This window comes from Saccostrea cucullata, unplaced genomic scaffold (assembly GCF_032062105.1).
Source record: "Saccostrea cucullata isolate Sc308-1 unplaced genomic scaffold, CSIRO_AGI_Scuc_v1 ctg581, whole genome shotgun sequence".
In the NCBI taxonomy this organism is placed as follows: domain Eukaryota; kingdom Metazoa; phylum Mollusca; class Bivalvia; order Ostreida; family Ostreidae; genus Saccostrea; species Saccostrea cuccullata.
This window is the reverse complement of record NW_026919375.1, coordinates 131,663-141,560: the sequence shown is the minus strand read 5'-3', so window position 1 is coordinate 141,560 and position 9,898 is coordinate 131,663. Positions and strand designations below refer to the sequence as shown.

At 39.9% G+C, this 9,898-nt stretch overlaps 1 pseudogene; it reads left to right on the top strand.

The window, feature by feature from the left end:
* The first annotated feature begins 3,226 nt into the window (after nucleotides 1-3,226).
* LOC134230164 (uncharacterized) lies at nucleotides 3,227-4,789 on the top strand (annotated as a pseudogene).
* Nucleotides 4,790-9,898: the final 5,109 nt, after the last annotated feature.

The window sequence follows — 9,898 nt, the reverse complement described above, 5'->3', positions numbered from 1 at the left end:
TTTTCACATTTTCGACTTCTTCTCAAGAACCGCTGGGCCAATTTCAACCAAACTTGCCACAAAGTATCCTTGGGTGAAGGGGATTCAAGTTTGTTCAAATGAAGGGCCACTCCCTTATTCAAGGGGAGATAATTGGGAATTAATGAAAATTTGGTGGCATATTTTAAAAATCTTCTTCTCAAGAACCACTGTGCCAGGAAAGATGAAACTTATGGGGAAACATCCTCAGGTAGTGTAGATTCAAATTTGTTCAAATCATGACCCCCGGGGGTAGGGCGGGGCCAAAATGGCCGACCAAAATTTTACATAGAAATATATAGGAAAAATCTTTAAAAATCTTCTTCTCAAGAATGACAAAGCCATAATTCATCATATTTATATGGGAGCATGCTCAGGTAGTGTAGATTCAAGTTTGTTCAAATCATGACCCCCGGGGGTAGGGCGGGGCCAAAATGGCCGACCAAAATTTTACATAGAAATATATAGGAAAATTCTTTAAAAATCTTCTTCTCAAGAATGTCAAAGCCATAATTCATCATATTTATATGGAAGCATGCTCAGGTAGTGTAGATTCAAGTTTGTTCAAACCATGACCCCCGGGGGTAGAGCGGGGCCAAAATGGCCGACCAAAGTTTTGCATATAATATATAGGAAAATTCTTTAAAAATCTTCTTCTCAAGGATGACAAATCCATTATTCATCATATTTATATGGAAGCATGTTCAGGTAGTGTAGATTCAAGTTTGTTCAAACCATGACCCCCGGGGGTAGAGCGGGGCCAAAATGGCCGACCAAAGTTTTGCATATAATATATAGGAAAATTCTTTAAAAATCTTCTTCTCAAGGATGACAAATCCATTTTTCATCATATTTATGTGGAACCATGTTCAGGTAGTGTAGATTCAAGTTTGTTCAAATCATGACCCCCCGGGGTAGGGCGGGGCCAAAATGGCCGACCAAAGTTTTACATAGAAATATATAGGAAAATTCTTTAAAAATCTTCTTCTCAAGAATGACAAAGCCATAATTCATCATATTTATATGGAAGCATGTTCAGGTAGTGTAGATTCAAATTTGTTCAAACCATGACCCCCGGGGGTAGAGCGGGGCCAAAATTGCCGACCAAAGTTTTACATAGAAATATATAGGAGAATTCTTTAAAAATCTTCTTCTCAAGAATGACAGAGCCATAATTCATCATATTTATATGGAAGCATGCTCAGGTAGTGTAGATTCAAGTTTGTTCAAATCATTACCCCCGGGGGTAGGGCGGGGCCAAAATGGCCGACCAAAGCTTTACATAGAAATATGTAGGAAAATTCTTTAAACATTTTCTTCTCAAGAATGACAAAGCCATAATTCATCATATTTATACGGAAGCATGCTCAAGTAGTGTAGATTCAAGTTTGTTAAAATCATTACCCCCAGGGGTAGGGCGGGGCCAAAATGGCCGACCAAAGTTTTTAAAGATATATATAGGAAAATTCTTAAAAAAACATTTTCTAAAAAATAGCAAATCCATGATTGGTCATGGGACTACTTTTGGATTTAAACTTTACAATAAAAAGCCATTTTCTACTTTTTCCTACCCTTAGTGCTCAGGTGAGCGATGTGGCCCATGGGCCTCTTGTTTAATCAGTGCTATCAAGATTAGGTATACATTTACATAGACATGTTTTACAGTTCAATTTTTTTCATTCATAAATATTTTTTACCCTGTAAAATAATGATCGAAACGAAAACATCTCAGTGATCCTGATCTAGATCCATGTGACAATGAAGTGGTCTCAAATTATATAATGAATTTAATGGAATACATTACATAAAATATCAAAGAATCAAATATATTGGCGATATCTGATGCAAAATCGGGCATAAAATCATTTTGCGTTACAGAGCCAACACCTGAAAGAGATGTGTTTTCATCAGAACCTGTGGCCCCTAAGGTCAAAAGAGGGGAGGAGTTTCCCAGGACGCCCTTATGTCATTTTTGGACCACCTTTAATTTAGGCCACACCAATTTAATTTCTTGTTCGTCCGACATTTGATGAAAAAGGTACGAGCGGGCTAGCGGTTAAATAATAATATTATTACTTTTTTGAAGGCAAAATTTTAAGGCGGGGCGTGAAAAAATTTGAGCGGACAATTATATTTTTTCTGATTTGCAGAGTAAGTAGATTCAAAGTACAATAAATAGAGCGGAAGTATAACAGAAAACAGCACAGAGTTCCAATGGTGCGGGAATTTCAAATTAATATTATTTGTATAGTTTTGTTTAAATAAGAGCGCGCGGGTCCGACAAAAAATAAATTTTATTGGTGTGGCCTTATACAAGAAGGTAAAATATCACATCATCAAGTGCATTATTGATATCATCAAATTAGCTCGCGTCTTCAAAGCTGAGAACATTAGAACATTGTGTAAAAAGAAGTTGAAACAACTAAACTCTGATTTGTTACGCCTATGTCCAGCTATGGAAAAGATGGATGAATTAAGTCGATATTTGTGGCTTTGTAGAACAGAAATTAACAACAAATCTCTTTGAAGCCAAAGAATGCGCAGCGTTCTTTTAACTAGACCTGCATGGAGACGCCTGCATGAACATGAAAACACGAAAAGAAAGCTCAGTGGTAAAGACCTAGAGCCCAGTGAAAATGCAGTGGTTCTCCCATTATAGGGAATAATCTTGTGTTTGATGGGAAACTACCCTTTCTGGAAAAATAATAGGAACCCTAGATGGCACAGAGCGAGCCCTGCTGGGGGACCCAGTTGGTTTTCACATGTGTAGCACGGTAGAACCATTTCACTCCCTCTAAAAAAATTACTTACAATTTCCAGCTTTTATGAAAAAAAATATTTGAATTTTCATTATTGGAAGGAAACCTTTTTTACTCATGAAAAGGGGAAAATAAAGAAAATAAGGGAAAAATACTGAATATTGGAAGTAAAAAAGCCACAAATTAATCCCTGCTTCATACAAATTAGGGGGAATACATTACCCAAAAATATCATAGTAAACAAATACGTGACATTTGTTTTAAAATAGGAGATACGTTATTTCCAGCACACACAATCATTTTAGTTTCCCAGATCTAACTTTGAAAATACTATAGTATTTAAAAGAGACGCGTTTTCATCAGAACCTGTGGCCCCTAAGGTCATAAGAGTGAGAGGAGTTCCGAGGAAGCCCTTATATCATTTTTGGAACTACCTTTATACAGGAAGGATGGACATCAAATCGTCTTTGATGAGCGATATCATCAAATCAGCTTACGTCTTCAAAGTTGAGAACATAAGAACAGTATTCCTAATATAAAGAAATTGAAACTCTGCGGACTTGTTACGCCTTTATAACTATAAAAAAGTTGACATGTACGCATGTGTGACTTTAAAGAACGGAACGTAAAAACAAATTTCTTGGAAGCCAAAGAATGCGCAGCGAAGAACGCAGTGTTCTTCTAACTACATGTAGACAGTTTCGTGGTGCAGGCAGAATTTGATATCTTCTCGACCAGATTTTTTTGGGATTCAGCACCATGATTTTGAAAAAAGCATTATAAATACCAAGGAAACTGTGGCTACAATCCAAGCGTTACAACGCTGGGCACCTCTGCTTGCGAACAAGAAAGTTACAGTGTATACAGACAATACTACTGCTATAAGTAAAGAGGAAACTGAACACTATAGCAGATGTGATCTCGCGTTTAAGTGAACCTTGCATGCTCACTAACCTCTATGAAATGTTACCATTTGATGGATCATGCATTGTACCTTTCACAATAAAAGCACTTGTTTCACACATGTCACCTGCCTTTATTTATTGCAGATGGGGTCGAGCTTCTTCAAGCCCTGCGCACTGCAGCGAGTCGCCTGAGGACCCAGGGATGGGCGGTTAGCACCAAGAAAACATACCAAGCCCAACTTACCTGCTATCTGGACTTTTTTGCTAAAGTTAACTTGCCTGGAGTACCAGCAGCACCCGAGCAGATCATCTTATACATTGCATACTTGGTGGATGTGAAGTCCTTTAAGTATAGTACCATTAAGAATTACCTGAACATTGTGAAACATTTACATTGTGCTAATGATTTATATGACCCTATTCATGGGGTTTGGTCCATTCAGCAAACCCTGAAGGGAGGAAAACGTGAACTTGGTGATGCCCAGGGTGCAGCAACACCTATTCAGCCTAGACATCTCTTACTGATTAGGAGTTCCCTATGTTTAGATCTGAAGAAGGACTTATCCTTTAGGACGGCATGCCTCATCGCATTCTTCGGACTTCTGCGGCCTGGAAACTTAATTCTTATCGCAGGGACCTATCTGTGTTCTAGACCGTGATTTGTGTATTCAAAATATAAGCCCACATGCCAAGGGCTTCTTGTTATCCCTGAATTGGACCAAGACCCTGCAATTCCGAGAGCACCAACTTCAAGTTACACTTCCTGACTTGCATGGTCACCCACTGTGCCCAGCCAGTGCCTTGTGCAGCTTATTTCATTTGCTGTTCGCTGACCCTTTGACGTTGGACACTTCATCCCTCCTGCAAAAGGCAAACGGTGAACCCCTGTCTTGCAGCTGGTTCTTGTCTCGGCTGCAGATAGTCCCGCCTGGAGAGGATATAACCGGGCACTCCTTTCGAAGGGGAGGGGCCACTTAGACTTTCCAACAAGGATTACAAGGTGAGCTGATCCTAGTCACGGGGGGCTGTAGACTATGGAGTGGAGAAATTACCAATTTTGGAAGAGGAATCCTTGCCTATCATGATTGTTTTTGTTTACATTTATAATTATGGTAAATGCTCGGAAATAAGCACTTGGTTCACTATTCAAATTTTCTTGTAACTGTTACACTTGCATATAATTTCAGCTCGTCCGACTGAATACAATATTTTTAGGAAGATTTTCGATTAATTTAAAATTCTAAATATATCAATTTTCAGAGATACATTTCTTACTTCATAAAATTCTTTTAATCGCAGTTTCATCACAAGTCATAAAAAGTTTAGTCTCGCCAGGTATTATGGATGTTACTGTTTAAACTTAATGTTTATTTTACTGTTTAAATCTTCAGTTCCAGACAGCAATTTTATTTTAGGGACATAAATAGCGTATAGTTACAAGGATTGATAACTTGAAAAGCAGTTTTAACTTCTGAGGTAAAAAAAAATATTCAATACCGGTATAATCGACACAGAAAAGAAAAGTATTAATACATGTACCTCTTAAAAAAGGTTACGATGTTAAACTAAGACGCTGTAACCAATAAACATAGAAAGAGATTTCTAGATTTAGGTCAACTTGGTCACTCAGGTGACCTATATATTGCTATCTGTTTCCTTCTGTCATCGTGCGTCGTGTGTAAAGATTTTCAGATTCTTCTCTGCAATCGCTTAATCAATTTCATCCAATTTTGGCATAAAGCATTTATGGGTGAAGAGGAACAAAAATTATGAATTTCATAGTCCCTGGGGCCTGAGGAATGGGGCCAAAACCAATAAAATTAATGCAATATTTAAAAAAAAATTTCCTTGACATCAAGCAGTCACACTGTTGGCATAATTGTAATAAGCATTAACTTAATGCTTATTACAATTATGCCATTAAGTCATCTACTAAATTGTGAAATTCATGACCCCAAGGTCAGGGGTTCTAGGGCTAGGGCGGGGCTATTTAGATAATACATGTATAGTGAAAATTCTTCTCTGCTGCAAGGTATTAAACAAGTTAACTACAATAGTTATGATGAGGAAGGGTGTCTCTTCTTATATTGTGAATTTCATGGCCCCAGGGTCAGGGGCTCCGGTGTAAGGGCGGGACTCTAATAATTATCCAGTGATAATGCATTGATTCTTTAAAAGTCATCTTATGTGCTGCTGGGTATTAAACAAACTAAATACATAAATAGTTATGATGAAGAAGAGTGCCTCTTCTAAAACTGTGAATTTCATGGCCCCAGTATCAGGGGGTTCTGGCGTTAGAGCGGGACTGTATTGGTTATATAGTGAAAATGCATTAATTATTTGAAAATCTCTGCTGCTGGGTATAAAACAAACTAATAGTTATGATAAGGAAGGGTGCCTCCTCTTAAATTGTGAATCTCATGGCCCCAGGGTCAGGGGTTCTGGTGTTAGGGCGGGACTCTATTGATTATATTGTGAAAATGCATCAATTCCTTCAAAATATCCTTCCCTTCTCCTTGCTTTTAAATAAACTAACTATTAGATAGTTATGATGACGAAGGATGCCTCTTCTAATATTGTGAATTTCATGACCCAGTATCTGGTTTTAGGGCGGGGCTATATTGATTATATAGTGAAAATGCATTAATTCTTGGAAAATGTTCTCTGCTACTGGGTATTAAGCAGATGAACTACCTAGTACATGTATATAGCTATAATGATCAATGATCCTTTCAGATTTGTGAATTGCAAGGCCCCTGGGTCAGGGGTGCCGTACAAAAGGGGGAGGGGGGTCTTATTATATACTGAAAATGAATTCATGCTTTGAAATCTGCTCCTTGGTACATGTATTAATGAAACATATAATGAGCAAGGTGTCTTTTCCAAAACTGTGAAATGTGTGGACCCAGGGTCAGGGATTACTGTGGGGTTAAGCATGACTAATTATTGCTGCATATTACTGATCAGTGGAAATGCATTTTAAATTGTTCCCCTTCTCTGCCTATGGGTATTAAGTAATGGAGCTAAGCATATTAAGAGTGTGGTTATGATGAGCACTGATGCCTCTTTTAAAATAGTGAATGTCATGGCCTCTGGCTTAAAACATGAACCAACTTCAATAGGTGGAAAATGATGCTCAGGTGACCTAGAAAGCCCATGGGCCTCTTGTAAATTATTTTAATCAAAGCCTGAAGAGTGCTCAAAACGATCTGCCCACCTACTTAACCCTCCGTTTGCTGGCTGTATAAGGTACATGTAGTCTGTGTGTTAGCTGTGTGAGGTACATGTAGTCTGTATGTTAGCTGTGTGAGGTACATGTAGTCTGTATGTTAGCTGTGTGAGGTACATGTAGTCTGTTTGCTAGCTGTGTGAGGTACATGTAGTCTGTGTGCTAGCTGTGTGAGGTACTTGTAGTCTGTGTGTTAGCTGTGTGAGGTACATATAGTCTGTTTGCTAGCTGTGTGAGGTACATGTAGTCTGTGTGCTAGCTGTGTGAGGTACATGTAGTCTGTGTGTTAGCTGTGTGAGGTACATATAGTCTGTTTGCTAGCTGTGTGAGGTACATGTAGTCTGTGTGTTAGCTGTGTGAGGTACATATAGTCTGTGTGTTAGCTGTGTGAGGTACTTGTAGTCTGTTTGATAGCTGTGTGAGGTACATGTAGTCTGTGTGCTAGCTCTGTGAGGTACATGTAGTCTGTGTGTTAGCTGTGTGAGGTACATATAGTCTGTTTGCTAGCTGTGTGAGGTACATGTAGTCTGTGTGCTAGCTGTGTGAGGTACATGTAGTCTGTGTGCTAGCTGTGTGAGGTACATATAGTCTGTTTGCTAACTGTGTGAGGTACATGTAGTCTGTGTGTTAGCTGTGTGAGGTACTTGTAGTCTGTGTGTTAGCTGTGTGAGGTACATGTAGTCTGTGTGTTAGCTGTGTGAGGTACATGTAGTCTGTATGTTAGCTGTGTGAGGTACATGTAGTCTATGTGCTAGCTGTGTGATGTACATGTAGTCTGTATGTTAGCTGTGTGAGGTACATATAGTCTGTTTGCTAGCTGTGTGAGGTACTTGTAGTCTGTGTGCTAGCTGTGTGAGGTACTTGTAGTCTGTATGTTAGCTGTGTGAGGTACATGTAGTCTGTGTGTTAGCTGTGTGAGGTACTTGTAGTCTGTGTGTTAGCTGTGTGAGGTACATGTAGTCTGTGTGTTAGCTGTGTGAGGTACTTGTAGTCTGTGTGTTAGCTGTGTGAGGTACTGTGTGAGCTGTGTGAGGTACATGTAGTCTGTTTGTAGTCTGTGTGTTAGCTGTGTGAGGTACATGTATGTGTGCTAGTGTGTGAGGTACTGTGTGTTGTTAGCTGTGTGAGGTACATGTAGTCTGTGTGCTAGCTGTGTGAGGTACATATAGTCTGTTTGCTAGCTGTGTGAGGTACATGTAGTCTGTGTGTTAGCTGTGTGAGGTACTTGTAGTCTGTGTTAGCTGTGAGGTACATGTAGTCTGTGTGTTAGCTGTGTGAGGTACATATAGTCTGTTTGCTAGCTGTGTGAGGTACGTGTAGTCTGTGTGTTAGCTGTGTGAGGTACATGTAGCTGTGTGAGGTACATGTGTTTGCTAGCTGTGTGAGGTACATGTAGTCTGTGTGTGAGGTACATAGCTGTGTGAGGTACATCTGTGTGTTAGCTGTGTGAGGTACATGTAGTCTGTGTTAGCTGTGTGAGGTACATATAGTCTGTTTGCTAGCTGTGTGAGGTACTTGTAGTCTGTTTGCTAGCTGTGTGAGGTACATATAATCTGTTTGCTAGCTGTGTGAGGTACATGTAGTCTGTTTGCTAGGTGTGTGAGGAACATGTAGTCTGTGTGTTAGCTGTGTGAGGTACATGTAGTTTGTGTGTTAGCTGTGTGAGGTACTTGTAGTCTGTGTGCTAGCTGTGTGAGGTACATGTAGTCTGTGTGTTACTTGTAGTTTGTGTGTTAGCTGTGTGAGGTACATATAGTGTGTGTTAGCTGTGTGAGGTACATGTAGTCTGTAGGTACATGTGTGTGCTAGGTACATGTGTGTGTTAGCTGTGTGAGGTACTTGTAGTGTAGTCTGTGTGTTAGCTGTGTGAGGTACATGTAGTCTGTGTGTTAGCTGTGTGAGGTACATGTAGTCTGTAGTGTGTGAGGTACTAGCTGTGTGAGGTACATGTAGTCTGTGTGTTAGCTGTGTGAGGTACATGTGTGTTAGCTGTGTGTGTGCTAGGTGTGAGGTACTTGCAGTCTGTGTGCTAGCTGTGTGAGGTACATGTAGTCTGTGTGTTAGCTGTGTGAGGTACATGTATAGTACTTTTAGTTGTGTTAGCTGTGTGAGCTGTGTGACATGTAGTCTGTGTGTTAGCTGTGTGAGGTACATGTGTGTGTTAGCTGTGTGAGGTACTTGTAGTCTGTGTGTTAGCTGTGTGAGGTACATGTAGTCTGTGTGTTAGCTGTGTGAGGTACATATAGTCTGTTTGCTAGCTGTGTGAGGTACATGTAGTCTGTGTGTTAGCTGTGTGAGGTACTTGTAGTCTGTGTGTTAGCTGTGTGAGGTACATATAGTCTGTTTGCTAGCTGTGTGAGGTACATGTAGTCTGTGTGCTAGCTGCGTGAGGTACATGTAGTCCGTGTGCTATCTGTATGAGGTACATATAGTCTGTTTGCTAGCTGTGTGAGGTACATGTAGCCTGTGTTAGCTGTGTGAGGTACATGTAGTCTGTGTGTTACCTGTGTGAGGTACATATAGTCTGTGTTACCTGTGTGAGGTACATATAGTCTGTGTGTTAGCTGTGTGAGGTACATATAGTTTGTGTGTTAGCTGTGTGAGGTACATGTAGTCTGTGTGTTAGCTGTGTGAGGTACATGTAGTCTGTGTTAGCTGTGTGAGGTACATGTAGTCTGTGTGGTAGCTGTGTGAGGTACATGTAGTCTGTGTGTTAGCTGTGTGAGGTACATGTAGTCTGTGTTAGCTGTGTGAGGTACATGTAGTCTGTGTGTTAGCTGTGTGAGGTACATGTAGTCTGTGTGTTAGCTGTGTGAGGTACATGTAGTCTGTGTGTTAGCTGTGTGAGGTACTTGTAGTTTGACCTTGTGCGAAGCGAAAGTGACCCAATTTGCATCTGTGTCGATGTCAAATGCTAATTAATATTTCATAATTCCAAAACTTCTAAAATCGTCCAAAAACGTTGAAAATTTTAAACTCCGCATTAG